This window comes from Lonchura striata, chromosome Z, assembly GCF_050655825.1.
Source record: "Lonchura striata isolate lonStrDom1 chromosome Z, ASM5065582v1, whole genome shotgun sequence".
Taxonomy (NCBI): domain Eukaryota; kingdom Metazoa; phylum Chordata; class Aves; order Passeriformes; family Estrildidae; genus Lonchura; species Lonchura striata.
Window position 1 is genome coordinate 86099454 of NC_140740.1, and position 9481 is coordinate 86108934.

Sequence of the window (9481 nt, forward strand, 5' to 3'; positions counted from 1 at the left end):
GAACTTCTAAGGTGTTTGTGTGCCCAAGGAAGAAGGGATCAGACTGGGCTCTTCTGGGCTGTTCAGAGGCCACACCTAGCTGTGCAGGGGATGTGTCCTCCCTGCCTGTCCCTTGATGGCATCTCCTTTGTATTCATCATTTGCTGCTACTGTGTCCCTTGTTGTTCAAAACTCTCAGAAAAAAAGTCTAAGGTGGTAATACTCCCTGCACAAAGGCCTGTTCCACAGCAGAGGAGAGCATACCATACCTAAAGCCAAGGCCCCAAACCAGTTCTCCAGCATGTTTGTAAGAACTGCTGCTAGAACTCAGCATTTTATGGACTTTGTGGTGGATGCTTTCTCTTCTCAAGAGACAAGAAACACAGGTTTTGCACAGGGCTTTCTACATATTCAAGAATTTCTGTCTTGGAGCACTCCACATTTCCAGATCTGTAGATAAATCCTCGTCTCTAACCTGTGCTCACCTGCTGCACAGGGTTTGGACTGAAAACCAGCCCTTCCCCAATCACTTCCTTGCACCTCCTGGAAAAGCTGGACACTATGGCAGATCTCAAACCACTGTTGGCACTGCCTTGGGTGTGAAAATCAGTGATTTCAGGTTATTAAATAGGTGTTTGGCCTTCCAAGTACCTCACAAAGCAGGGAGTGCCTCCCACCCCATTTGTAATGCACCACAAAGGTCCTGCCCCAGGCTCTCAGCATATGGGACAAAAAGTGAGAGAAGCAAAACATGGGATGAATTTTGGAATGTGTGGCTGCTTTCAGACCTGGCATGGTAGAAAGGGGAAGATGCATGCACTTAGATCCTTGTCTAGGTTTTCAGTATCCTGTGGAGTGCGAGCTGTGGAGCTGAAGTATTTATCTACCTATTGATACACCCAGTAGTAAAAGAAAAAATAAAAACAGTTCACCTGATAACCCCTCTGCAGTTTCTGTGTTGAAGTTTTTTGTCTTTTAACAAAAACTCCACAAAAATAACCCTCACAAAACCCCACCCATCACAGTCAACTCTCCAGCTCTTATAAGAGCAAAATTTTAGATTCAACTTAAATGCTCAAGATGAAATTTTAAGCATCAGTTAGTGCAAACTTAAACACAGAGGATGTAATAGCCAACTTTTTGGAATTTAACTGAGGCTTCTCCATCTCACCCAAATTGCACCCCAGTGGTTTGGTTATGGAACCACATAATTGTTTAGGATGAAAAAGCCCTTTGAGATGACCAAATCCAACCATCCCCAGCAGTGCCAAACCCACCACTGACCCATTCCACAAGTGTCACATCCACACAGCTTTTAAGTCCTGCCAGGGATAGGGACTCCACCACCATCTTAATCAGCTCTGTCATGACTGGACAGCCCTTTCCATGGGGAAATTTTCCTCAGTATGCATCCTGAGCCTGCTCTGGCCCAGCCTGAAGTCGTTCCCTCTGCTCCTGCCCCTGTTCCTGGAGCAGAGCCCGACCCCCCGGCTGTCCCCTCCTGGCAGGAGCTGTGCAGAGCCACAAGGTCCCCTGAGCCTCCTTTGCTCCAGGCTCAGCCCCTTCCCAGCTCCTCAGGAACTCTCCATTCCCTTCCCAGCTCCTCAGGAACTCTCCATTCCCTTCCCAGCTCCTCAGGAACTCTCCATTCCCTTCCCAGCTCCTCAGGAACTCTCCATTCCCTTCCCAGCTCCCTCAGGAACTCTCCATTCTCTTCCCAGCTCCTCAGGAACTCTCCATTCCCTTCCCAGCTCCTCAGGAACTCTCCATTCCCTTCCCAGCTCCTCAGGAACTCTCCATTCCCTTCCCAGCTCCCTCAGGAACTCTCCATTCCCTTCCCAGCTCCTCAGGAACTCTCCAGCCCCTTCCCAGCTCCTCAGGAACTCTCCAGCCCCTTCCCAGCTCCTCAGGAACTCTCCATTCCCTTCCCAGCTCCCTCAGGAACTCTCCATTCCCTTCCCAGCTCCCTCAGGAACTCTCCATTCCCTTCCCAGCTCCTCAGGAACTCTCCATTCCCTTCCCAGCTCCCTCAGGAACTCTCCATTCCCTTCCCAGCTCCCTCAGGAACTCTCCATTCCCTTCCCAGCTCCTCAGGAACTCTCCATTCCCTTCCCAGCTCCTCAGGAACTCTCCATTCCCTTCCCAGCTCCTCAGGAACTCTCCATTCCCTTCCCAGCTCCTCAGGAACTCTCCATTCCCTTCCCAGCTCCTCAGGAACTCTCCATTCCCTTCCCAGCTCCTCAGGAACTCTCCAGCCCCTTCCCAGCTCCCTCAGGAACTCTCCATTCCCTTCCCAGCTCCCTCAGGGATCCTCCCGCCTCTTCCCAGCTTCCTCAGCCCCTCCTGGGGCTCCAGCCCCTTCCCCAGCTCCCTAGACCAAGGCTACTTCACCATTACAAGACAACTTTTCCCTTGACTTTTTAGCCACTGCCGGGTATTTGTCACCTGCAGGTAAGACCAGCTCTTCACTAGGACAATGAACTGCTCTGCCTTGGCAGTAGACTGGAAGTGGGAGTAAAAGTCGTTTTCAATTTTTAGAACAGGCAGGGACCTAACAAGGAAATAGCTAATAAAACCTCTATGTTCCATGGTTAAAAAAAAAAAAAAAAAAAATCCTGAATAAATTGTGTCAGACACTGTAGCATCTGAACCCTATTTGCTACCAGAGATAACAAGATAACATACTTTTCTTTGTACCTCAAACCAGTCTTGGTTTGTTTCAAACCAGATTTCCAGAGTCTGGCAGTGCAATATGATCTTTTTCTTGACCAAGTTGAAGGATAAGCCATTTTTTCCCCTCATCTGGAAACAGCTGACAACAACATACTCTGCCTTTATGGAGTACTTTTAATCTTGGGTGAAGTGTTTATGGACCATGGGCCTTGTTCCACTTTCAGCTGCCTCTGTGCAAGCCCGTGCTTGGCTGGGAGGCAGATAAATTAAAGGAGGGCAGAAATCACTGCAGTGTGTGCAACAACAAAACAAGAATTAACTCCATATGAAGCCCATTTGGCTCTGGCAGGGCTTATTTGTTTTCTCTGTGTTTTTCTTTATTCCTGCTGCTCACTGTGAAGGGAAGATAAAGAGATGGCTGTAGATTGCCTTGCATAATAGAGCAGAATTTATTCCAGAAATTTATTTGGTATGGGAAAAAAAGTAGATTTTGGAGACCTTAAAATAGATCAGAGTCTTATATTTTCAGGTGCTGTACAGGTAGTCACTAAATAAAGAGCCAGGGATCTGGCAGGGATCACCCTGCATAAACCAGCAGTAAGGAATGTGGGGAGGGAAATGAAGGTCCAGAGCAGCAATGTGAATTAGGCAGATCACAATACCCATCAGTGGCTCCCAGATTTCTGCATACCCACTAAATACCTCTGCAGAGGTGCTCAGGATAAATTAGCACCCCCAGGAAGCACAGCTTCCCTCCAGGCAGTCTCAAGAGCTTGAGGTCTCTCCCTGAACCAAAACCCCATATAACATTTGTACACCACACAGTGTTCCTGAACCACCAAAGTTCTCAGAAATTATTAGGAAAAGCTCCCTTCAGCTCCAAGCTCAGGGTCAGTGAAGGCTCATTCCCCTGGTGGGACTCAGTGCTGGTTGTGGAGCTGGAGTGATGAGCCCTGTGTGTGAGGCACCTGCTTCTTCACGCTGCCCTGCTGACAGCCAGGCCTCCAGGGGCTGATCCCTTGGGGTCTGCAGAGGCTGAACATCTGCCAACACCTGCACTCATCTGGAGGGACTCTGCTCCTTTCAGAGATCCCCTGGGATGTTCACTGGTGGGCACCAGGAAGAATGCCTTTGCCACATTTCTTTCCCCAGATTTATGTGATTTTTTTAAACAAAACAGAATCATACAATCATAGAATCATCAGAGTTGGAAGACACTCTAGGATCATTAAGCCCAGCTGCCCACCCAGCACTGACACTGTAACCCCCAAACCACATTTCCCAGTACCAGATCCTAGCTCCCCCTCAAACACCTTTCAGGGATGATGACTCCACCAGCCCTGTGGGCAAACTGATCCAACGCCACCCTAACACTCTTACTGCTCTAACAGTGAAAAGATATTTTCTAATATCTAATCTGAATCTCCCCTGTCTCAAGGTCATTTCCTCTGGTCCTCTCACTTCAGCCACAGTAGAATAGACCAGCCCCCACCTGGCTTCACTCTCCTGTCAGGGAGTTGTGGAGGGTGATGAGGTCCCCTCTAAGCCTCCTTTTCTTGAGACTAAACAACTCCCTCAGCAGATCCTACAGAAGTTAGGTACACCTAGGGATTCTTAACCTTAAAAAAACCCCAAAAGACCAAATAAATTGACACACAACCCAACACTGGCATCTTTCCTAACCTAATTTTTTACCCTGCCTATATGAATCAAGAAATTTCACTTCCAAAACATCCCCTGTGGGATTCACTAACACTGCAAACATTTTTTCTCATAATAAGGACTGTGATGGGATTGAGAAGTTGAATGAAATTGTAGAATAGTTTGGGTTGGAAGGGACCTTTAAAGCCCACCTCATTCCACCATCTGCCATGGACAGGAACACCTTCCACTATCTCAGGTTGCTCCAAGCCAGCTCCAAACTTACCTTGGACACTTCCAGGGATGGGACCCCACCACCCTCACAGATAACACTTCCTTCCCAATTTCCCATCCAGCCCTGTCCTCTGGCAGTGGAAAGTCATTGCCCCTTGTCCTAATGGTAGCACACACACACACACACACACACACACACACACACTGGACAGTAATTACATTAATAGATGGAGATGAGGGTATCACAGCCAGCATTTACCAAACACCTAAAACTGTACAGAAACCATATTTTGCATTGTGGGCCAATTCCAAGGAAAATTGGAGAACATCAGTGATACAAGGAGTAAGGCTGCTCTCCTGCCTAGTTTTGCAGGTTCATGACATTTGGAGCACTCAGGCTCCTGGATGCTGATCCAGCCTTTATGACACAGTCACTCTGGAGTGTGTTCAGGCAGCATTTTTCAGATGCTGAGGATATGCAATGAAGGTCAGACTTAGAGAAAGCTCATCGTGCATTTAAGCAGTTGGATAGATCGAAGCAGCAATTTTTAGGGCTGCACCAGTTGCAGAATCAGGTGGTCCACCATATGAGAAGCTGGTTGGTTTTGCCAGGGCTTGAGCTAGTGCAAGGTTATGGTTCTTAAGACCTTGTCCCAAGCAATGCTATCCTGAAAGAGGCAGCTAGATGTGGGAAACCTCTGACTCTATGCCAGAAAGAACAGATGTCTATTAAACAACCAGACTCCCTCAAACATGTGTAACTGATAATATTCCAAATTAGCATTCCAGGTAGAAATTCCGCAAGCTAACAGAGCACTTTATAATTTTTTAAGCTCAGGGGACTGGTCTCTCTCCATCAGGGAGATGTGCTCAGTCCTGGAGCCTGTGCTGCTGGCCAGGCTCCAGGACTGAGTGTATCAGGTTTCTGCCTCTGTATTTGCACATGGTTTTAGGTTTGGGAGGAGAAGCCCTTCCCCTTGTGACAGCCAGTCCTGGATTTCTGGATTTTCAGCTGCCCAAGTACTGCAAGTTGGAATGGATTTTAAAAAGTGTAGGTCCTGTTTATGCTGCTAAGAGAAGGCAACTTAATTTTCATCCTTGCAGAGAGTTTTATGCTCCCTTTGGTATTTTTTTCTTCCCCCCATGATTCAGAGCCTTACTTTGGTATCTAAGTAACTTCCCTTTGCAGCTGAATTTGGTATTAGGGGCCACTTTTCCATGATGCTTTGGCATCTGATGAATCAGTGATTATTTTCCCCCTGGTATCCCTCTCTTATTTCAGGCTTTTCAGTCATCTAAAAAAACAGCTTTGTATTTCCAGATATTGAGTGTTCACCTAGCTGAACTCACCTTCTCAACATTTTGACTGTGCTTGATTTGTTCTATCACAAGGGTGACTGGTGAGAGAACGGATCTGACTCAGCATAAACATATTTAGGAAGTCAATAAACCTATATTTTTACGCTCGCTCACTCCCCCTCTTGTTATGCTCCCTGTTACTGTTGAGGTTTTTCATGCATTGACCACATCCAGGTTCCACCCTTGTTCTCAGTCAGCCTCTTGCTACTGGTGAGCTCTGAGCTGCATCTCCTGGGACTGTTTGATTGACCTGTTCTATCATTTTCTGTCTTCTTGGCTCCTACTGACTGAGATTGGTGATATTCCCCATTCCTGGGAGTTTTTAAGAACAGATTGGACAGGGCTTGGAGCAGGGGGTGGAACAGAGTAAAATTTAAGGTCCCTCCCAACCCAAACTATTCTGGAATCTCTGCTCAGAATGGCAGAGCTTCTCAGGAGAGCCTTCAGCTTTTGAGTGGCAAATATAGAGGGGATGCTGGGGTTTTGGGGCTAGGAAGTCCTAAGGGACTAACACTCCCATGCAGACCAGCATTCTAGATGGTGTTTGGAAACGAGGAGCGGCTCTCGAGGCTGATGCCCTCAGAGCTGCTGGCGAATGTGGAGCCACCAGCCTGTGCCAAGTCCCGGCTGTAAATAAAACCAAACTGCCCCTCTGCTAAGCCATGCATCAAATAAAGCCCCTGGGAATGGGATCAGTGACTCGCTTCAAATGCAAATCGCTCTTGGTGCCGGCGGTTCGCGTGTGCACAGCGCCATTCTCCCAGCCCTGAGAGCCAGACAAGGCCTCCATGGGTAATAAAGTACCAAACTGCGCTCTGACCTCGGCTGTGCTGCCCGTGTGTGTGTTTGTGTGTGTGTGTGTGTGTGAGTGTGGATTTGTACGTTTCTGTGTGTGTTGGTGAGGGGATTTCCCTCAGCCCGGCCCTTCTCCTGGGCACTGCTGCTGTCTAAAATGGCGCGGGCCTCTCCGTCATGGTCTGCTGCCTCTTGGCTGGGCTCCACCTGGCAGCCTCCCTGCTAAACCCATCAAACAAAACTGCTCCTCCCTAGGGTCTCCCTCGCTTTCTGTTCCCTGGGGCACCCTGCCACGGCAGCGGTGACCGAGGGAGAGGTTTCCAACACGGCCCACCTCGTGTCACAAGCAGGGGTCTGTCTCTTACAAAGACAAATTTTTTATCGGGGTTTGTTGTGATAGGATAAGAGGGAATGGCTTTAAATGGAAAGACAGGAGGTGTGTATGGGATATTGGGAAGGAATTGCTGGCTCTGAGGTGCACAGGGTGCCCAGAGCAGCTGTGGCTGCCCCTGGATCCCTGGGAATGTCCCAGGCCAGGTAGGACAGGGCTTGGAGCAGCCTGGGACAGTGGAATGTGTCCCTGCCCATGGCAGGCGGTGGAGTGGGATGATCCTTAAAATCCTTTCCAACCCAAACCAGACTAGAACTACATATAAGTGAGCTAAAGAACTTGCTATCTTACCCAGCTCTGCACATATCTAAAAGCATCACCCTAAAAAGTTTGTTATCCAGAATCTGTGCTGAAGACTCAGATCACAACAGACTCTGCAGAAATTGTGCTGAGAGATGTCCATTCTTTGTCTGGACATCTATGTACTTTAAGCTGTTGGAACCTGCATTCTCAAAGTCTTGGGGAAAAAAAACCCAGAAATATGGTCTGTGAAGATCAGAGGAAGCAATCTGAATGCTAAAGATGGAACAGCAGACAAAATTCAGCAAAACTGAGGAAAAAGAAAGATAAAATCACAATGATTGCATGAGAGGAAGGGGGAAGAATAATTTGGATTGATAGAAATATTTCAGATAGAGCTGCTACAGAAATCTTTGCCAAGGGGAGTTTAGCAGTTGGCAGATGTGGATTGCTCGCTATTGCAGTCTCTAGAGGTATATCTTCACTTTTTTTGGCACTCCCTCTCTGCCTGCTTTCCTTTTCTTGTATTCATGATGTAAATTGTTTGGGACAGAGACTCTTCTTTTGCTGCATGGTGGACTTTGCCTAGCAGGTCTCTGAGCATTGAAAATTCTACAGGCAATTATACTGAAGACAGCTTAACCCTGAGGAAAGGGTTTTTGACAACCTAGAAACAGTCAAGATGCTCCTTTTTTCCTGCCAAAAAGTTAATTTGTGGTGAGTTATGGGTTTGAAGCATACACAAGGAGTAGATACATAAACAGGAACACTAAGTTCTGTTTATGAGAAACCTGCAGAAACTCAAAAGCAACAAGTCTGTCTTCACCCAGCCTTCATCTTGTGGTCCTTCCAAAAGCCTATTTCCAGTGGGCACTCCCCAGCTTTTCCTTGGCTGTCTGGGAATGCTTCAAGTAATTTTGAGCCATGATAACCAGGCATCTCTGCTTTACTCTGCTTCACCACCTTCAACACCTCAGAGTGTTTCAATAATTGCAACAATGATCAGACAGACAACGAGAGCCCCAGTGACTATTTAGTTGTTAAGGAACATATGTGTTTATGTCATGATGGGCCTTCCCTGCTAGGATCTTATTTATCTGGCCATGGATCTCATCTGTATATTCTATCCACCTACTTCAACCCCCAGCTGAGAATCCCTGTCAAATCTTCCCAACACTCCTGGAAAGTTTAAAATTAGACCAAATCTCCGTGGGTGGCTCTTACTTCTAAAGTCAATGAAATCCAAACATGAGCCAGACCTACACACAATTTGGAAGCTACTCTGGGAGGCTGAATCCATCCAGCCACCTTTGTACGGGGGCCAAATCCTTACATTGCCCAAAGCAGAGCCCCCAGAAATGCGTTAGGGCTGGGATCAAAGATCAGAGGGAATGGAGAATTGCTGCTGGACCACTAACCCCCCCCACCCCTAGCATGGTGAGTGTTTCATGCCAACAGAAACACAGCAAATATTTATTGTTTTTAATCACTTCAAGCTCAAACCTTTCCTTAAAAAATGCTTCTTCAAACTTCAGGCTCTGAATCCACCACATGCCTTGGGCAGGTGTCCTGCAGAAGGACACGGTGGCCCAAGCAAGGCCACAGGATCACATTTCCAGATAGCCATTTGACCAAGTGGAGCACAAGAGATGTGTGATGTAAATCTCTGTCCATTCTCTGTACATAGGCATTTCCCTGAGTATATAGGCCATTTTCATCACCTCTGGGATGCTATTTGTGCCAAATATGAATCTCTGAATTGGTTCCTCAGCATCCAGTGCAATAAATTTCCAGTTCTGAAAGGGTTTCCAGACAAACAATACCAAAGTTAAGTATCCATTATGTAAAAGTATGGTAATTTCATCCTGCAATGCAAGAAAAAAACTAAGCAAAAGATCCAGAAACATTTTAGATTAGAAGTTCCAAGGCAGTCAGACAAGAAGCAATTCAGTACTCTTTTTTCAAATTCAGAATTGAGATAATGGATATTCACAATTCATAATATGGAGATTGACTTCCCATTTATCCAGGATGAAAGGCTGTCTATTGGAGGTGAGCTCAGCTGAGGAAAAAATCTGGTGAAATATTTCTTGGAGTCCATCAGGTTGGAAAAACTCTCCTCATTTGGGATGTGGAACTAAGTCAAGGTGGTAATAGTCATTTTTTAAT